The sequence below is a fragment of the Serinus canaria genome, chromosome 7, assembly GCF_022539315.1.
Source record: "Serinus canaria isolate serCan28SL12 chromosome 7, serCan2020, whole genome shotgun sequence".
Classification (NCBI taxonomy): Eukaryota; Metazoa; Chordata; class Aves; order Passeriformes; family Fringillidae; genus Serinus; species Serinus canaria.
In genome coordinates this window covers 3,551,795-3,572,336 of record NC_066321.1, presented here as the reverse complement: position 1 = coordinate 3,572,336, position 20,542 = coordinate 3,551,795, and the positions used below count along the sequence as shown (strand labels likewise).

The window sequence follows — 20,542 nt, the reverse complement described above, 5'->3', positions numbered from 1 at the left end:
GAATGTGGTAAACCTAAATTGTTCACCTGTATTTAGATGGCTGAGCAGCAGTAACATTAATTTACTGGTGACACCCATAAACCACAGTCTAGCCCATGTACACAACCCGAGAGCTGCAAACACCTACAGAATACCAAAATTTACCATTACCTGGAGGCAGCAAGGAATGAAACCTGCATGGATTTCCTGGCCTGCTTTGGTTTCACTAAAATACCACATCTCATTTTTACTGTACTTATGATCTACACATACAAGGGCGTGGAGAGACAGAACAAGGAGAATGGCTTTAAACTGAAGGAAGGTAGGTTTACATTAGAAACTGGGAGGAAATTCTTCCTTGTCATGGTGGAGAGGCACTGGAACAGGTTGCCCACAGAAGCTGGGCTCCCCTGGATCTCTGGAAGCATCCAAGGCCAGGCTGGACGGGGCTTGGAGCAGCCTGGCACAGTGGAAATTGTCCCTGCCCATGGCAGGGGGTGGAACTGGATGAGGTCTAAGGTCCCCTCCAATCCAAACCATTCTATGACGCAATCAGAATTGCAAACAACATAATTTTTAAAGAATTTGTTTGATCTTAATCAAATTGTGAGGACTGCCAGGTTCAGTTACGTCTGTGTTTTCAACCCTGAGATGGAGCAGCAGGAACTGGAAGTCAAGATTTTTAAGATGTCCCATGGGTATTAATCCAGAGACACCCTGACAGAGGAGACAGTTAAGGCTCCTTTTGGAGTTTATGCATTTAGAAAGTAACGTGCTGTAAAATCTGTGCATTACCCCGTGAATGCTAAGTTAACAGTATTGCTATAAATCCTTAGGAAAAATATGTTAAGGCATATGTGGTGTATGCATTTTGAAACTCAGAATTTAAACTGTTTTACTATTTTATCTAGGCAATGGTACTAATGACCTTCATAATTTTCTGCTGTAAATTAAATTTGTTTTTTTCCAACTACAGAAAAGTAAAAAATATTTAATTCCTTGAATTTTCTTTTTACCTTCTTTCCTGACACAGTCTGAGACTATCATAAATACTTTGCATCTATACTTCTAGCCATCCTCAATCAACATCTTTGAAGATCTTAATCTATAATGAATAAAATATTGCAATTTATACTTTTTTCCAGTGGAGAAAGACATCTGTGCATCACATTTATGGTTAACTCAAAACCACAACAGTCAAAACTACCTCTGTGGGGAAGCCTCCATGCCCCCATGGAGCACAGCACTCCAAAGATTTATTTTCAGGGAAATTTCCCTGACTGATGTGCTGATCCCTCAGTACACTGGGAATGGCAATTACAATATGCAACTTGGTTTCTTTGTGCCTAATTGACCTCTTAAATTGTATACATGGGACTAAATACTACTCAGGACAGGGCATGAGGGATACTCAGTACTCTGTAAACTACCTTCACAAATTCAGATTTACAAGGGCAAATTAAGCATTGTTAATGTTTAATTAGGATAAAATTTTCCTCCAAGAAAAGCAAGATAGAAGGGGAAAAGACACAGAAAAGGTGTGAGGGAGAACCAGGGCCATGCTCTGCCAGGCTAACAAATACAACCACCATCACCCATCACCAACAAACCCAATTAACTCTTCCACAGGCTTTGTTCCTCTGTCTCCTCCCTTTAATGATCCAAATAGATTTACAGAAGTTGACATGAGTATGCTGCAGAGCAGAAGATATTAAATAATTATCTTCACAAAAAGTTTTACATTATTTTGAGGAACTCTTCCACCACTAACAGGATTTTTTTTAAACAAGGTAAAAAAAAAAATACAGCTCTAATATGAGAGTGTAAGAGTATGCCAGGTTTGCAATTGGATCTGAGAGAAAATTAGTTATTCTGATTTAACAGTTAATTATAAGCTCCCATTTGCCATGTAATTCAGAAGCCTGGAAAAATGAAAAAGGATTTTAACAGACTGCTAAAGTTGTTAAATGATATGTTGGCTTTATCCAACTTATTTGCAGTGTGTTTACAGCACGTGAAGGATCAACACAGTTTACAGGACTCAACATTTCCAGTGCTGCACCTATGACTATAAATTTGATAGCAGTGATGATGCTGAAGGCTTACATTAGGTTTAAATAGATGAAGGATCCTTGATTTAGAGTATCTCCGAGAGGAGAGGGAACTAATAGGTGTGGTAATGGGAGATGTAGCACTATTTTTAAACTTGACAGGAGACATATTAGTTGCTAGTTCCCTATTATAGAAAAAGTCCCAGTCTGGTAATAATGGGCTGGCATTTTGAAATTCCTCCAATTTATTAGGAATATGATGAGAAATGTGCTCCACACGCTCTGAGCTTCAGACCAGTTTCTGTACAGAAGGTAGGAATTACAATGTGCATTCATGGCCAGCTTAAAGAGCATATGTGTTCATTTTTTAAAAGTCACAAATATTTTAACTAATTTATTTGAAAGTCACAGTCTACAGTGCCTATTAGCCGATTGATTAAAAGACAAAGCATTTGCTAGAAGCCATCATTAGTCACTCTGTGAGGTAATAAAAATCAACCCACATCAAAAAGTTGATTTGTTTTCTCCAGCAAATTTGAAGTAGCAAAATGCTAAATGAAGACCAAATCACTCTTGTGTCAACAGAACTTGGGATTGAGGAATTAAAATGCTCTTAAAAAAGGCTGGAATTGCAAGAGTTAATGTTAATTTAAACATTAGGCTTGGTAGCCTGAGATGTTTGGCAGCAACACTTGAGTGGGCACAAGCCAGATTTCTTTTGCAGTCAGAAGGTATCCCTTTGAATATGTGATGAAAGGATCTGCATCTTCAGTCACACCTTGAGTCCATGAAAAGGATGCAACGAGATCTACTGTCAAATGGAGTTCAGCTGTGAAATCAGGGAGGGGCCCTACACACAAGGGCAATTCTGAGGGCAGGTGGCCAGAAAGCCAACTCTGTCCTGAGCTGCATCCAAAGCCATGGGGGCAGCAGGTCAAGGAAGGGGATGCTGCCTCTCTGCTCCCATGAGATCCCAACTGCAGAGCTGCATCCAGCTCTGGGGTCCCCAGTGCAAGAGACTTGGTAAAGCCAGGCTGGGAGAGCTCCGGGTGTTCAGCTGGAGGAGAGGAGACTCCAGGGAGACCTCAGAGCCCCTGCCAGAGCCTAAAGTGGCTCCAGGAGAGCTGGAGAGGGACTGGGGGCAGGGATGGAGGGACAGGACACAGGGAACAGATTCACACGGAGAGGGTTAGGTGAGGTATGAGGACAAAACTCTTCCCTGTGAGGGCAGTGAGGGCCTGGCACAGGTTGCCCAGAGAAGCTCTGGCTGCCCCTGGATCCCTGGAAGTGTCCAAGGCTGGGCTGGACAAGGCTTGGAGCAAGCTGGGATAGTGGAATATGCCCTGCCCACAGCAGGAGGTGGGAACAGGATGAGCTTTAAGGTCTTTTCCAACCCAAGCCATTCTGTCATGCAAACTTCACCAGACATTTCAGTAAGATTACTTCAAAACTTATTTCAACCATGATGGAAAATGGACTTCAAAAGGGGAGCCAAACGTACCTGTCATGTTTTTCACCTTAAGACCTGCAACTAAAGGAACATAAAAAGGGTAACCATGAGGATTTTGCCAACCTATGAAATCCTTAATCAAGGGAAGAGAACAAATGATGAAGTTATTGTTTGTTTATGAGAAGCAACATTTAAGTACTGGATCCCTACAGCAGAGCGGGCATGATACTCTACGTAACTTCAAGGCTGAAATGTTACCTGTACAAAAAAGCCCTCAGTTTTAAATATTAAGCACTAAAATTCGACAGATGAAATTTTTTGGTCTTTCACTTGCTCAACTCTTTTCAGCTCAGAAGAGAGCTGAACCAGGGCTTCATGCTCTGAAGCCATAAGAACAGAAACACCTCTCATTAACTTCTGTGCAGCCAGTACCACATTATGGCTTTTAGAAACCCCTCAAAAGCTCTCAGAGTCAATAGCAAACATCACACAATACTGAATGAGGTCTTCATACAGCACTAAACATATTTTTCCATGTTAACAATATTTATATCTTATTTCCAACTTGATGTGCAGATGACATGTTACCCACATCAATTTATAAATCCAGCACAATAGGAGTTGCCAATTTGATTTAGTGGTGCAGCACCCTGTTTCCTGTAAATAATTTCCCTAGCAGGCTTTGACTAAGCCCTCTGAAAGGGCTCTAGAAATATTAAAGGCTCCAGTTTCTGGCCAAAATGCTTTCTGACAGCTCACTGCAAGTGTTCCCCAGCATCTCTGCTGACCCAAGAATAGCAAATTTAATGACTTAAGTCACTTGTTTCTATCCTCTTGTGTGCAGAGCTTGCAAATTACTTCAAGGATTGGCTTAAAGCAACGAAGAAAAGCATATTCATACATTTTATTTTACTTCACAAGTATCAGAAAGTTAAGGGGTCTGCCTCCTCCACTGGGAAGTATCTATGGATACACACATTGCAGAAAGCTGAAAAACACTGACACGAGTTAAATAAACATGTCTGGTATCATCTGCCAATTGAAATGGTGAGCATTGCAGGAAATATTTGTTTTCCATGAATAAAAGCGATACACAAGCATCTCAAAACAATCTGTTTTGGAAGGTTATTTTAGTTGTTTTGTAAACAAGTTTAGGTTCTGAGCTGATGTTTTCAAAACAGATACTGCAAAGCGAATAAATATTCATGTCTGGGGGAGACCCTAACAGACATTAAACAAGTGCGTGGCCCTTTTTAACAGTGCCACAGATAAAGCAAGGCAAGGACACTCAGAGAGGACATCAAGATGTAAATTTTTTCCTTGAAGTTTCTCAGATGGCTGGAAAGTGCCATTAAAATCCTCATGCTCAAAAAAGCCTGGGCCCTAAAAACTTGGCTTTTATTGCACATAAGAAAATCTGGCTACAACCCACAAACAGCACTGTAGTCTTTAACAAAAAGAATTAAAAACGGGGATTTTTTTTTTTTTTTTGACTTCATTATAAAGCATGAATGTATCAGTACAATTCACTTAGGTTTTCAGCTTTAGGGTCACTTGGGAATCATTTAAAACCTGTCTGAAAACCATTTACTGGGCTTGAGCAACTGGCCACACTCACAAAACTTTTCTTAAAAGCCTGAAAATCCTTATCAAAATAAAACATCCTGCTCAGCAAAACCAAAATTATGCTGTCACTTACCAGCTCCTTCCACTTGTACCACCACAGAACCTACAGAACCTGGAACACTCCCCCCACACACTGGTACAACACTAAGAATCGCTGACTAGTTTGGGTTTGAAGAGACCTTAAAGGTTATCTTGTTCCAACCCTGCAGGCAAGGACACCTTACACTAGAGCAGACAGCTCCACACCCCACCCAGCCTGGCCTTGGACACTTCCAGGATTGGGAGTTCAGGAACATTAAGTATGGTTTATAATGGCCATGACTACAGGGGAGCAAAGAACAAAACATATTCACTGCAAGGCTCAGAGCTGAAGGAACTATTTTAAGGTCATTACTGGAAGATCCAAACTATTTAAAGTTTAGCTGGCTATTAGTAGGGGCTCTTGCTGACACTGCTGATAAAAATCCCAGAAACACCATTACAAGGCAATGCAAGAAACCGCTCACACCTCACACACGCAAGGTCTGTGCTTAATATTCCCACTTCTTCATTTCAAAGCCACAAATATCACAGTCTTTGCCAGCAAGTTAAAGATGTGTTCTGACTCCTACTAAAGACATCAGAGTTGTGCAGTTACTCTGGCCATTGGGAGATTTTTGGCAATACCCCCAGTTAAGCATTCACAGCAGCCATAAGCAGCTCTTGGAGGCCTGGAGAACAACAGCACATGGACAGTTTGGGAAAACCTCTGTAATCAGGGCAGTGTTACTTCAAAACAGTGTTCCATGTGCAGTCAGGCTCACAGCAATGCTGCAGCTGAAACTTCTGGTTATTTTCCATGTACATGGACCTGTTTGAGTAGGTCCAAAGGAGTTCAAGAGGATGTTTCAAGGGCTGGAGCCCCTCAGCTCCGAAGCCAGGCTGGAAGAGATAGGAGTGTTCACCTGGAGAAGAGAAGGCTCCAGGGAGACCTCTGAGTCCCTTTTGGTGCCTCATAGACCTTCAGGAGAGCTGGAGAGGCTATTGCTACATGGGCCTGGAGGGACAGGACACAGGGAATGGCTTCTGACTGAAGAGTAAGGTTAGACTAGAGATTTGGAGGTGCTTTGGTTATAGACATTAAACCTACATTTAAATCACCTATTTTTGCTGTGATATTAAAAAATCACTTTCATTAAGTGGATCTGAAGAGCCAAGAGAGGTGTTAGACAGACCTTAGTACAGAGTGAATGATGCAGATCTTTCTCAATATTTTCAGATCCCATTTTTCCATCAGTGTTTAAGCAGAACTAATCCCACAAAGCTTTGTAAGCAGTAGATACCTGAAGGTGCTTATGAAAGTGATTTAGCCCCACATTTAAGGCAGAAATAAATCTGGAAGACACTCTCCCCCTTTGACCACTGAAGATAAAATATAATTACAAGGGAGGGGAAAGGGCAGGAAGGAAAAGAATAAGTTCCCTTCAGAAAATATACATGTGGAAAAAAACACAAATGAGATACCCAAAATAAGCAATACTATGCAAATGCTTTAAGAAAAGGGAATTATTTCCACCTATCTGCATTGATCACACACACACTTGCTTCCACTGACAAGAACGTAATCCAAACTCTGCCTGTTCATCTCAAAGTGGTTATGAAGCCATGTGTGAGGTGCATTCAACATCCTCTAAGATGAACAGAATCTGTTTTGCATGCCAATATCCTTGGAGAGAGCAATATTCATGCAAGATGATTCAAGCTACTCTTCAGAGCTGCAGCACTCTGCCTCCCCATTGAAGCTCTGAATGAGCATGGGCAAGAGAGATCCATAAACCATTTTTCCTAGAGTCTATAGACAGTTGGTTTCTTAGCACTCACGGAAACATCTTCTTGGGCATTAACAGAATGACTTAGAAAGAAAAAAGTCTGCTTTTTCTCTTTAGAGCTGAGTTTCTTTTCAAGCTGTGTAACACCACTTGATATTTAGTTTAGCTACTCAACCAAGCATCAGCCTTCAATGTATCCAAGGTGCAGAATGGTTGACTAACACAGACCATTTCACTTGTTCGGGCTTATTTACAAATACCACTTACATACTGCTGGCATTTATAATGACACCTGGGATGTTGCTGACACACCACTACGTTTGTAAAGTTGGAGTCTACAGGCACAGTGGATTCTAAGAAATGTGCTGGGGAATACACACAGCGTTTCCTTTGACTGTAACTAGAATGGTTACTTTGACTATATCCTATCTGAATAGGGAAAAAAAGCTTCAGAAACAAGCTTTAGCAAGGTTAATCCCCCACTGATTTTCTTATCACTCACCACTATTTCACTCAATTACTTTTGTCAATGATTTTTTTCAAAAAATTGCCTCCTGACCATATTACAGGGTTGCTTAAATTGTACTGCAGAGACACATTCATGCATACACAGAACTTCATGTGTTTCTGACTACTGACTTGTTATTCCAAAGCCCACAGCCTCTAAATACTACACTTCAGTCCTAGAAACCTTGACTTTCATGACAGAGAAATACTTGGTTTGGTTTTGTGTATATATAGAGCCAGACTATAAGGCATTTACCTTACAGTGGAAGCAAAAATGGAATATAGATTATTTATTCTACTTTGCATAGCCAGAGGAGTCCTAATCTGCATTAATATGTCCCAAGCCTTGAAGTGTTCACGGCCAGCTTGGATGGGGCTTGGAGCAAAGTGGGATAGTGGAAGGTGTCCCTGCCTGTGGCAGGGGGTTGAAGCTTGGAGCAAAATGGGGTAGTGGAAGGTGTCCCTGCCTGTGGCAGGGGGTTGAAACTACATCACTTTTAAGGTCCCTCACAACCTCAACCATATTAGGATTCTAAAACAAAACAAAACACTGCGTACAAGCTCAAATTACTAGCAATTTGTAAGAAAAAGCTTGGACTCTTACACAGAACTAATAATATAACTTCTAACCAAACATTGTCAATTGTTCTGTATAAATATGCTTGAAACAACAAACTGTAATTATTCTAACCACCCCCCCAACCCCAAAATCATACTACACCTTCTGCCTGGGGTTTTCCCATTATTAACAACAAGAGGTTTAATTTATCTGCTTTTATCCAAAAATGCTGAAGAGCTTAACAAACATTAATTAAACCTCACAACACTCCTGTGAGGTAGGTAGGTATTGTTATCTCTGCTTTACAGATGAGAAAACCTGAATTAAAAATTGTGATTTGCACCATTTCCCAACAGTAGTTTTACAGCAGTTTTATAGTAAAACCAAGTGCAGAAGAAAGGAGCAGTGACTTGCATGTCCTGACTCCCAACCACCACAATATACATTCTCTTTCAAACCAGCAGGACTTAACTTGACACTCTGCCACACATGAGAAAAATATTCTGAAAAACAGAATTAATTTATCATTAGCATCATCCCTTCTAAGAAAATATAAATACATCTTTTATCCAGATTGTACTTCCATTATCTCATTATGAAAATGAGACAAAATTGTATCCTCTTCATCTGGATAGCTGATGAATTTCATCTTCAAAAGGAAAATCCACACTTCTTGAAACCATATGAATTGTTTCTCAAAAAACTGAATTCCTGATTTCCTCTTGTCACTTACAATTTCTAAGTTTTGCCCTATTCTCTTATCTTCTTTTCTCATTACTTCATGTTGCACTTTCCTTTCCTTAGTCCTGCATCACCTTTTTCTTAACTGTTTTTTAATGATAAAACAGAGGATTTACTTACAAACAGCACATCAACTACTACCTAGATGGGTCACATTTTTCCTGTCTCAAACTAGTCTCACTTTCAGCCTGTGTATGAATATATCCTCCATCTGACAGTCCACAAAATCAAACACTCTTCTCTTTGTCCATTCTGCCATATTCCTCATTAGAAAACCTCCAGTTTGAATACAGTCATTTCTTCAGTGTTTCAGAAGCAAAAGCTTCACAGTTCTCTTCCTTTATTTTCCATGTCTAATTGCCAGTTACACTTCCCTGTCTATTTCTACAAATTTAATACAAATCTGTCCTCTATAAAAGGGGCCATCTCTGATGTTTTGTAAACTAAGGTAGCACAATAAATGTTTCTGAATGGACATGGAGACAACTGAAGTTATAGAAACTTATATTAAAATACAAGTTGAAAAAAGATTATTTTTTTACAAAACAACTGTAAAATGTTTTTGAAGTCATATGATTTTTCTATGACTTGATTTCTCTTATTTTAGAATCAGCATGAAAAGTTAAATTAGACCTTTTTTTTTAACCACACAAGCTAGCACATCTTGTTTGTACTGCTTGCTCTAATGAAGTGAGCCTACACTCACCAGTGCACAGTAAAAATAGGTAGCTCTGTTATTCATACACACTGCAAGCAGCATCTTGCAGGCTCTGAGAACTTGTTCTCATCATATGGAGGCTGCAATAAATGTTCAGCCACTGTTTTCTCCTTCAGCTCTCAAAATTACAGCTGGATACTTTAAGCATTACATGTGATTTCTTGCACTTTAAAGCTTCTGAACTACTTGAATTGCAAGACGCAGAAGCTCTGCCCACAGACGCTTTCTTGCTCCCACTTATTTCATGCTACAGCCAGAAAAGCACCAAATGCTACTTGTTCATGGGGTTTGCTGGTCAATGGATACAGGATCCTCCCAGACACACTGCAGCTGAGCAGGATCTGCATCTGCCTCTGCAGCACACAAACCCCATCTACTCCTTTTTAATCACCCCATAAAGGCGACCTTTCAGAAGAACCCGCCATACAAAGTATTTTATTGTGAGAGAGCTGGGGGTGTTAAACCTTGGGAGGAAAAGGCTCAGGAGGGAGCTCAGAGCCCCTTTAAGCACTGGAAGGGGCTCCAAGAGAGCTGGAGAGGGACTGGGGACAAGGGATGGAGGGACAGGACACGGGGGAATGGCTTCACATGGACAGAAGTCAGGGTTAGATGGGATACTGGGAAGGAATCCCTCCCTGGGAAGGTGAGGAGGCCCTGGCAAGGGCCAGAGAAGCTGTGGCTGCCCCTGCATCCCTGGAAGTGTCCAAGGCCTTAGAGCCCCCTGGGATAGTGGGAGGTGTCCCTGCCCATGGCAGGGGGCTGAAACAGCATCTATCTTCCAAACCAAACCATTCTGTGATTCTCTAGGTCTAGGAGTATGAAAAACCAGTTCAAGAAAAATTACAATTTTCCAACAGTTTTCTGCTGTTTAGTTATCAGCATATTATTTAAACTCACAATTTTTACATTGTTTCAGAGCAAGCATAGAAATAAATATGCTATTTGTTACTGTTTTGAGATGACTTGCTAAAATTTTCTCCATTCTGCATGCACAAAAGTCACACATTATTTAACCTCTGTAGGCACAAAAAGTTGCATTTTTTCTTTTTAATACCCACTAAGGTTACCAATTCCTCTGCAATCAGCCACTGAGAGAACAATCTGAAATCCTGCAAAAACTTCAGATATGCAGCAGAGATCAGTAAGTCTCATTATGAGAGGCCTCTCAGCACATTAATTTCATTCTCCACTACTGTCACTCACTTCTTGCTTGATTCCCAATGTTTCAGCTTTTCCCTTTTTTTAAATTTTGGTGAATTCCTATCTCCAAAGCCACACAGAAACTGCCACAGAGCAAACACTCTCCAATGCTTAAAATCAGGTTAGAACCCACAGCAAATTAGTTTCAGTGGGACTCCTCCTCTTTTGTGTTCTCCCCTTTAGATATATCAACCCTATCTGCATTCTACACAGTCACTTTTCCCAAATAGTTTATGGTGAAAGAATAGAAGATAAAATTGCTTTTGAAACTTTCTAACAATTAATTTTTTAACTCTTTAATACGATAAAAACCCATTTGCCTCCATAATAAATGCTCTGTGAGGAATAAAATAAATTACCCCTCTCTGTGGCGTATGAAAATCTCAAGTGAAACTTGGTTCTGCTCTTCTGAAGCCCCTCACTGGGCACCACCAGACCAAAGCTTGAGCACGAGGTTCTTGGGCATCAGAGCAACACCGGGAACATCAGACGCTGAAGAGTGTGTAGGTGTATTAGCAGTCCTACCATCCATCTGTCAGAAATCTTCGATGTTCCTGCACATCACCCACTGGCAGAGCTGTCTGCCAAGCAAAAATATTATGAAATGTTCATTATACCCTCAAATCTCCCCCCCTTCCTGGGGAGGAAATGGAAAAACCTGTCTCTCCACACACACAGGCTTCACATTCGTTACCAAGAAACAGCAAAAGACTTTCAAATTCACCCAGAAAGAAAATCTACCAAGAGACCAGGACTGTGAATTTAGATTTATTTGAGCAAACTTTACTTACCAGAGGATATGCTGACTTTTAGTTCACATATATCTCATTTTTAAGGTACGTTAAAGACAGAGTTTACAATTAACTGAACAGACAGCGTACAAAAGGCTTTTAGAACTACACCATATGGTCGAGGGAAAGGAACAATCTGGACTATCCACATTTCAATCTGCAGGCTTGTCCACCTCTATAACACGTTGTATTGCTGTAATAAAATATTAAGATAGAATTTTAAAAGTGAAAATATCTATCTTTTGCACTACCAGGGAGCAAGGCATCTTACAGTCTAGCGCATTTAATAAATATTTTAACTTTTATGATTTTGGCTTGCTGAATCAGATATAGTCAATAAAATTCCCAATTCATTTTAAACTCTAGTTCCAGAAGGATATGGGTGGGTATTCATCTTATGCTTCAGGGAAATAAAAAATACCAGTTTATAGGGGGTATACTGGCAGCAGTTAACGTAACAGATGACACATTCTTGGAAATTAAATAAAAGCAGAAAGAAAATACCCATTGTTGCTCAGTGAAGGACTAATCACATGGTCACAGCTGGAACCAGTGTAAATCATTCATTAATAAAATTCTGTTGTAGTAGACACTTTTTTTCTGCTTTTCAAATGCCAATAGAAAAAAAGACCTCTTTCAATTCTCTGCAGAATGGAGACACTTACAAGTATGTCATAGTTACTATTAAACTTAATAAATCTTTACAGAAAAAAAAAAGTCTGCAAGGAAGGCATTGTTGGCACCAAGGCAAAATATAAATACTTCTCTATTCTACATATAATGCCAGAACATAGTCCAAGGAGATATTTGCTTCACTCTGTACTGGCCTGGATTCTGATCACACAGGATTCAATTTTTAAGGAAAAAAAAAATCACCTGAAGCCTTCATAAGGCACATTTTAAAATGTAAAGAATATAAATGCAGCCTTGTTGGTCAGATCCCTCAATGTGAACTAGAAAGCTGCACAAGATGAAATGCAGACACTCCAGAGAGATCATGCAATACTCAAGTACTCCATGATGACATACTCTTGGATTTAGGTATCAAAGGCTCTCAGCCAAATCTGGCCTGAGCAGGAGGTTTAGCTAGGTGGCCTCCAAAGAACTATCCCAATCTGAATTACCCTACGATCCCATGTACTTTCACATTATAGATTTCTCTCTTGAGCTGTGACACTTATTTTCTCTTTTAAAAAAAAAATTTAAAAATTATATATATATATATATATATATATATATAAAAGCTGTTTCAAGTTTTGTGTTCCATTACCCCCAATAGCAGGAAAAATCCTCACATGACAACCTCTATGACTTTGCAGGTAACGAGTTATGAAATCACAAAAATCAGATCATCCACTGCAATTATTTTGAAAGCAACCTTCTGGTATCTAAATTCTTGTATATTCTGTGTCCTACTCACACCACCACAGGATAAGAGGCCTGTTTTTCTAATTCTTTCAAAGAAACTACAGAGAACAGGAAATACAGAGTATGCCATTTGATGCTTTAAACTGCCACAATATAAATTAAAGAGGATAGGTTTTCCTCCACTCCAAAAGAAAAAAAAAATCAAAACCACCCCATTCCTCATCATCTGGTACAAACACAGCAAGAACAGAGCATTTAAAATTGTCAAGAATTCCTTTACTGAAAGGTTTCTTTGAATTTGAAAGCTAAAAATATATTATCTCCCTCCTTCTGTGCCTACTAAGCAGTCTGAGCAAAGACTTAAAGCACTCTGGGGCTTGAGAGGATATTTGGGTTTTACTGCCAAGCCTGCTAAGGACTTCCCAAATCTCCCCAAGCCAGGGACCCCGTGAACACGGCAGCGTAAGCCTCGAGCAGCCGGTGGGGACGCGCCACCGCGAACTCCGACACACGCTCACGCTTCCACATGATCAAAGGCTCAACTGCTCTGCTCTTCACTTTCCTGCAGTTATTCCTACCTCACAGTGACATCCTCAGCAGAGGGAGATGCTTGATAGGAAACTGGTTAAAAAAAATATATAAACCCCCCCTCCCATTTTTGAGTAATTAACTTCAAGTGGGATGAAGTGACAGTTCAAAGCACTGTCGCTGTAAGAGCATTACCAACACACAGGAGGAAATCATTACCTAAGAAAAAGTGAATATGTAAATATGTAGCAATTTTGTCAAATTCAGAAATAAAAAACACCCCTAAATATTGTGCTAATTTCTATTTTAACAAGTATTTGTGTACTCTTTGTCGGAACGGGTAAAACCAGAAGGCGGGAAAGCAAATTGAGCATGCAGGTGCTATGGAAAAATCTGTACCTAAAGCAACAGCAGAAAACATCAGCTCTCACACATGTACAGGCCATGATGCAGACAGGCAGCTTTCTATAAAATACCATTTTCTTCCTCTCTACAAATAATAAACATACTGCCTTTTTGGGAACAGAAAAATACAGTAACACAGATCCTGACTGGCCAGGACACACAGGCTAAATTTACTTCATATTGTTTGGTGATGCATTTCCATGTCAATATTTTTTTTTTTTTTTTTTAATAAAAGCTGGTGAAAAGTGTGTCCAACCAATTTATGACTTTTGTCCACACTGAGCCCCCCAGCTGCTCCTCATCAGACTTGTGCCCCTGACTCTTCCCCAGCTCTACTCCTTCCCTCTGGACACACTCCAGGCCCTCAATGTCCTTGTCATGAGGGGCCCAAAACTGAACACAGTGTTTGAAATGTGGCCTCACCAGTGCCAAGTACATTATTTTAATTGCTTCCATGCCTAATTGGCACTATCTGGAAGTTCCCAGCAGCCAGGTGAGGTCATTCAGGCCATTGGGTTGGCAGCTGTACCTCCACCAAGCAACACCAGACACGGGGGCCCTCAGCTCCACACCATTCCCATGGCCACTGACAATCAGGAAAGGCTAGGAGCATAAAAAAATAAATCAAACTTATGAAAATATACACTTATGAATAATTTTTCATTAAAAACCCAGTACCCAACTCTAGGAAGACTGGTTCTTTCAAATGGAGTGTAACAGAACAGGGAAAAAAAAGCAGTATTTAGTTTAGCTAGGAAACGTGTGACAGATATAAGCTAAAGTTAATGCTAGGAAAGCTAAAATTTATCTTTACTAATCCCTCTCACTGGAAACAATAGGACAGAATTAAAAATGACCAAGTTAAGATGAGGAAGTGCATTTGGGGGAGGTAGGGAAGAGGAGACAAAAGGAAGCACATGAGGAAGGGCTGCTGCCACCTCACCTAGAAAAGAGCAATTTATTTCCATCAACTCTTTAAATCACTGTAATGACTTTTTCATGTAGACAAGCATCAGAATTTTTAATTTCAGTGACTATTACCTGAGCATGCACACAATAAACAAGTTCAGGCATTTACATTTCTGGGCTGATTTACATTTTAAGTCAGAAGTAGCAGTCATCTATACTAAAAGGTAACAAGCAAGTTAATTTCTTTCATTTAGATCATTAAGGCATAAAAGTCCTCACTACAGTTACATAAATGAAGATAAAGTTATTAAAAGAAAATAAATAAGTATTTCCCAAACATGCTGTTCCTCTGCAGCAGAAAAGAAATTACTTCAGAAAGAAGGGTGAGAGAAAGGATAGCGAAACTGCACCAAGAGTGAATTTCACACTGTAGGGAGAAGTTGACTAAAATATTTGACAGTAACAGAATAAAAAGGGGCTGGGCTTAATCAAATAGCTGGTTTACAACCTAATTTTTATTAAATTTGTATTATAACTTTGTAATTGTGTATTAAAATGTGGCTCATATTAGGAAGCAAATAGCTTTTAAGTAAATGCTTTGCTCTCCTTAGCAAGACAGATCTTCAACACCAACTGTAAATACCAAAGCTGACTCCTATTCAAATGCTTTCAGGTTTGTTTATTTTTCCTCCTGTTTTACTCAAAATATGCAGACTTGGATGCCTACAACTAGCACATAAACCTGAAATACTGCATTTAAATCACTTCATTAAAAGCTGAGCCCTCAAATGGGCTGAAGACAGAAGCTGGAGCAAAGGCAACTACTCCTTTGACCTGGACCAGTGAGGATTTACTCCAAGGATCAAACCCCCAGAGCTTGGGGTGTCTCAAATTCAAGCCCTAATTTTTGCATTTCTAAGGTGCCACACTGCTGCTCTGATTTTCCAAGAGGTTGGTGAGGTTTCTTTGAAAAACCAAAACCAAGGGGCGAGCACACGTGCTGGGTACAGGGGGGGATGTTCTCAAAACGCTCACAGCATCACTTTTCATCTTCTAAGACATAAATTCATGTGATCTTTGAACAACTATTTATTTCACACCAAACCAGATATCTCCCTAAAGCCTACCAATACAGCCTGCAGGCATATTTCTTAAATAAAAGTACTGAGTCCTTGTATACTTAAAATTTGCATAGCAAAGGGATGAATCAACTATCACAGAACTAGTAACACTCTGCAGCAACTGCTTACCTCTTGCAGAAGGAAAAAAATGCCCTGTTTACAAGGTTTAGGTGGGACTCCACAAGTGCTTCTCTTCATGTTTCACAACTCTGAGGAATCATTTTCTTACAGAATTCTGACAACTGCTGTTCAGGTTCTTCAATGCACCAGTTATGTTCACAAAATTTATATTTTGCAAGTGTACACCTCTTTACTTGTAGATTTTATTTATTTCTGCCTAAAGATTACTGGGATTGTACATATAATTTCAATTAAATTACATCAGTAATGCAATTTTTTTGCCAGAATGTTCCAAATAACTTTATGTACTAATTTTTTGCTGCAAAAAGATGTTTTGGTTTTTTTTGTGACAGAGATCCTTCGGTTTTCACCAACCTAGCAAATTATCCCAGCAGCACCTACATTAAATGATCAGTAAAATAAATATAAGGTATCAGATAGGGCTGCATTTTACAATTAAATCACTTTGTTGCCCTGTGTTTAAGTGTTCAGAAAATAAGTAGCTATATTTTAAAACAGGTAATTAAAAAACAAGGTGTGGATTCTGTAGAGTTGTTAGAGCAGAGGAGTAACTTTATTTTATCTGAAGAACCAGAAACAGGTAAGTAGTGGAAGAAAGTCCAGGATGAGAGATTCTGCTCACACTATCATTTGAGAAATATCTGAGGTTAAATTAATTCATTTTACATTAATGGATCATAACTAAAGCTTTGAAAAACCTGCTAAAGGAGACTTACTGAGAAAATGATAGAGGTTACCAATACATGATACGTTATCTCTTGCAATCTAAAAATTCTTATCTGCTACAGAACTGAAGGTAAAATGCCACTTAGCTTAAAATTTTCTAAGAAAAGGCTGTTTTCCAGAAAAGCACATGGCTGAAACAGGGCTGCTGTTAACCAAAGGCTTCTAAAAAATACACCAGGTCTGCTTCTGCCAGCCTCCCTCGAGCTGCACCTACCCACATGTGAGCTCTCAGGACAGGGCTCACATGGAATAATCTATATTATATATTTTGATATATTATATAATAGCCATTGCATAATAATACTCTTTGTTACCTAATTGATGCTTATAAACAAGTACTATATGCATATGCATGTTTTAGAAAAGATGATGTACATAAATGTTCCAAATGTGTCCCAGCTTTATAGTCACACTCCACATGAAGCCACCAGCACTGTCCCACCCTGGCACAATGGGATCTCCTAAACAGAGCCATGACAACTAATGGAACTATACCAAAATACAACCAGCTGTATTTATATTGAGGATAGCCTTACCACAGCTTATAGAGACCTGCTCTGCAGCTCAGGAATTAGCTGCATCTCCTCAGCCCAGCTGTAATTTGTAATTCTGATATTTTGCCTTGCCTGGTGAAAAACTCCTCCCACTCTTATCCTTCAGTGGAGATAGCTCAGATTTAAATTGGCTTAAGAATGGTTCAGGTAATATATACTCACATGATCTCTTTTTTTTCATAATGTTTTATTTAAACTTATTAAAACCAACTAGAGGGTCTTTAAGGCTCCTTCCAACCCAAATAATTTTATAATTCTGTGATGGCAAAATAATTGTTATTAATATTAATAATTATGTTATTTTCTTCCATCCCCAAGTGGAAAGTTATTGTTCTTTTGCTAAGCAGAAGTCAAACCTTGTAATTCAAGGAGCTTCATATTAAGACTTCATGTTAACAACATCTTCCAGTTGAAAAAAGAAAATACAATTTTACTTCTTTCCCCTCAAATTCAGCTAATCCAAGGTCACCCAACAGCTCACCACATCTCCATCAAACATGGAATATTTGGCACAAGCAGACTCAGATCTATTTTTTCTTATTTTTTACTAGTTTTGCTGTATTTACAGGAATATGCAATGAAACATTGACACTTCTGAAATAACAAAATGGTAAAACTTTAAGGAGCCTGCATACACGTGCTTTAAAATACACAGGGTAAAAATTAAATATATATATGTACACACATTATATATTTTTAAATGGATTACAAATTTTACACACAAAAAACTACTCCTATCCTGTGTAAACTTGCTATTATCATTTACATTTTATTTAAATCAAAGTTCTTACACCTGTGGTTTTATGGAAGACAGCAGCAGCACCCACTGTACTAGAATGACGGGGAAAAGTCGATTCTAGTCAAATATTTCCTTTTGACTGAAGTGCAAATTGCCTGAGCTGAATGTGTATGAACTAATTAGCAAAGCAGGTATCCCCAAGCTGTGAGCAACTTCTCACTCCTCAGGCTACCCAACAGCAGATACTTCACCACTTTTAATGACCATCATCCCACAAGCAACCAAATCCTGTTTGGCCAACAAAATATGAAGATTTTCTCAGAGATGTTCTTAATGTTCATTATTAATACTGAAGTGGAAGTTAGCACTCACAATATTTTGAAGAACTACCCTCACTTTTGTGCTGGAATCACCAGAGGTATGATTATGGCATGCAAATCCCTTTGGATTAAATGCCCTCATCAAAGCATCTTACAGGTACATTAAAAATTGAAAGGGCATAAACAATTCTGGCAGCTCAGAGCCCAAGCTGGTGATCTTTGCAATTCATAAACATCAACACTTGGGCAGGTTTGCAGGGGAATACAAGCAACTAATTATTATCTTTAGCTTAAGGGCACGTACAGTGAGCTCTGCAGGTACTGCCACTGCTTTTAGCCTAATGTATTGCCTCTTCAAGTCTTTCAATATAACAACTCTCTGCTGTTCTCTAAAGCATTTCCAGTGTTACCAAACTGCTTTATATTCAAAGAGAACACACTGAACCTTCTGAAAGATGTTGCTTTGGAAGAAGCAGCAGCTACAAAATGTATGTTACTTGCGAACAGTCATTGTATATTATTCACTAAGAGACAAAGTCATAGAGTGGTTTGGGTTGGAAGGGACCTTATATCTCACCCAGTCCCACCCCCTGCCATGGGCAGGGACACCTCTCACTACCTTGGTTGCTCCAAGCCCTGTCCAACCTGGCCTTGGACACTTCCAGGCATGGAGCAACCACAGCTTCTCTGGGGTCTCTGTGCCAGGGTCTCCTCACCCTCACAGGAATTCCTTCCCAATATCCCATCTCACTCTGTCCCCTATCAGTGTGAATCCATTCCCCCTTGGTCACTCCATGACCATATAAATAAGTCTCTCTCTATTCTGTAGGTTCCCCTTAGGTGCTGCAAGTTCTCAGTTATATCACACTGGAGTTTCTCTTTTCCAGGCTGAAAAATACTAATTCTGTCAGCCTTTCCTTGTACGAGAGATGCTCCATCCCTCCAGTAGTGTTCACCTGTTACTTAGCACACAATTTTTTGACAAAAACGTTGATGCTTTATAAAACAAGAAAAAAGTGCAAGTCAGCAACTTTTTACATACACTACTTAACTTTTTAAAATTATTAAAACATTTTCCTCAATGACTGATTAAAAACAAAATCACCTTATAATTTATCCACTATGAGTTTATGCATTGATGGCACTAAAACAACAGGTATTTTGGGACTGAAAAAAGTATGTAAAGCATAATTATTCAAACTAGAAGATTTTTAAGTTCAATCATCCAGGATAAAGAGAAGTTTAGTGACTACCAAAATCCTAATCTTGAAATAACAGAACAAAAATTACCCCATAACACAACTGGGGAGAGAACACCATCCACCAGCACCACCAGTGCAGCTCCTGGAGCAGCTGTGAATACCCACCCCCAGGTTCTTTCACTCCAATTTTGGGCCAGCTGACATAAAGGTTTGAAGTGCTTTTAGTCATAAGCTTTGGAGAGTCGCAGCCATTCCGCAGAATTCTGTTTGCAATCCTGTGGAAATGATCACTCCAGGCAATAGTTTAGGTTCTGACATTTCACTTCAATACAGAATATGGCCCAGTAAGCCTAACTCAGTATTTTCCACCCAGAACTGTCAACACCACTTTCATTCCTTCATATAAGAGATTGGTAAGGAGCAATTTCACTATTACAAATAATGAGGCAGCAAATTATAAAAAATGAAAACTTCCTGAGCAAACTAACAGCCTCTTCAGACACTATTTGTAATGTTTTGTTGTTAACTATTTCCTCACTAAATGGCTTTTTGTTTTTAATTTAGATTCACAGATATGCCAGGCTTCTAAATAAAACATCAGTTCAAAGACTGAAGACATTTTACACGTGGTGTTACAGCTAATGAATTTCCAAAGTTGAAAGAAAACATTGCAAAGAAGTTAGTTAACAACAGTAGTGAGATTCTGTAAATAGATTCATGTCTTCAAAAGAAAATCAGTCACTGCATGCAGCTTTAAAGCAGGTCTTTCAAGTCAGGATTAAACTAAACTGTTATTTAGTGAAATGACACTAAATAAAAATAGTACAAAAAGATGCAAGTGTAAAAACAATAATCATCGTTCCCAAATACCCTGGGTTTGGTACAAGAATCTCTGCAGGTTCCAACAGCTCTGCCTGCAAGAGTGAGCTGGGGGCTCTGCTCATTTAGGTTGTGTTTCCATGATTTGACTAGATTTGACTAGAGAAAGGTCATCTCATTCCAAGCCCCTGCCATGAGACATCTCCCACTATCCCAGGTTCTCAGAGCTCCATCCAGGCTGGCCTTGGACACTCCCAGGAATGGGGTATCCACAGGTTCT

At 39.3% G+C, this 20,542-nt stretch overlaps 1 protein-coding gene across 8 annotated transcripts in view; it reads right to left on the bottom strand.

The window, feature by feature from the left end:
* The window catches only part of GTDC1 (glycosyltransferase like domain containing 1), a 186,520-nt gene that overhangs the window by 139,490 nt on the left and 26,488 nt on the right, over positions 1-20,542 (bottom strand). The window contains exon 1 of one of the 8 annotated variants that reach the window (XM_050976901.1): positions 10,999-11,193. The exons of the other annotated variants lie outside the window; for them this stretch is intronic. The gene's annotated coding sequence lies outside the window, so the exon portion shown is untranslated. Of the gene's footprint in view, positions 1-10,998; positions 11,194-20,542 lie in introns of those variants that run through there. 8 annotated transcript variants of the gene reach the window in all.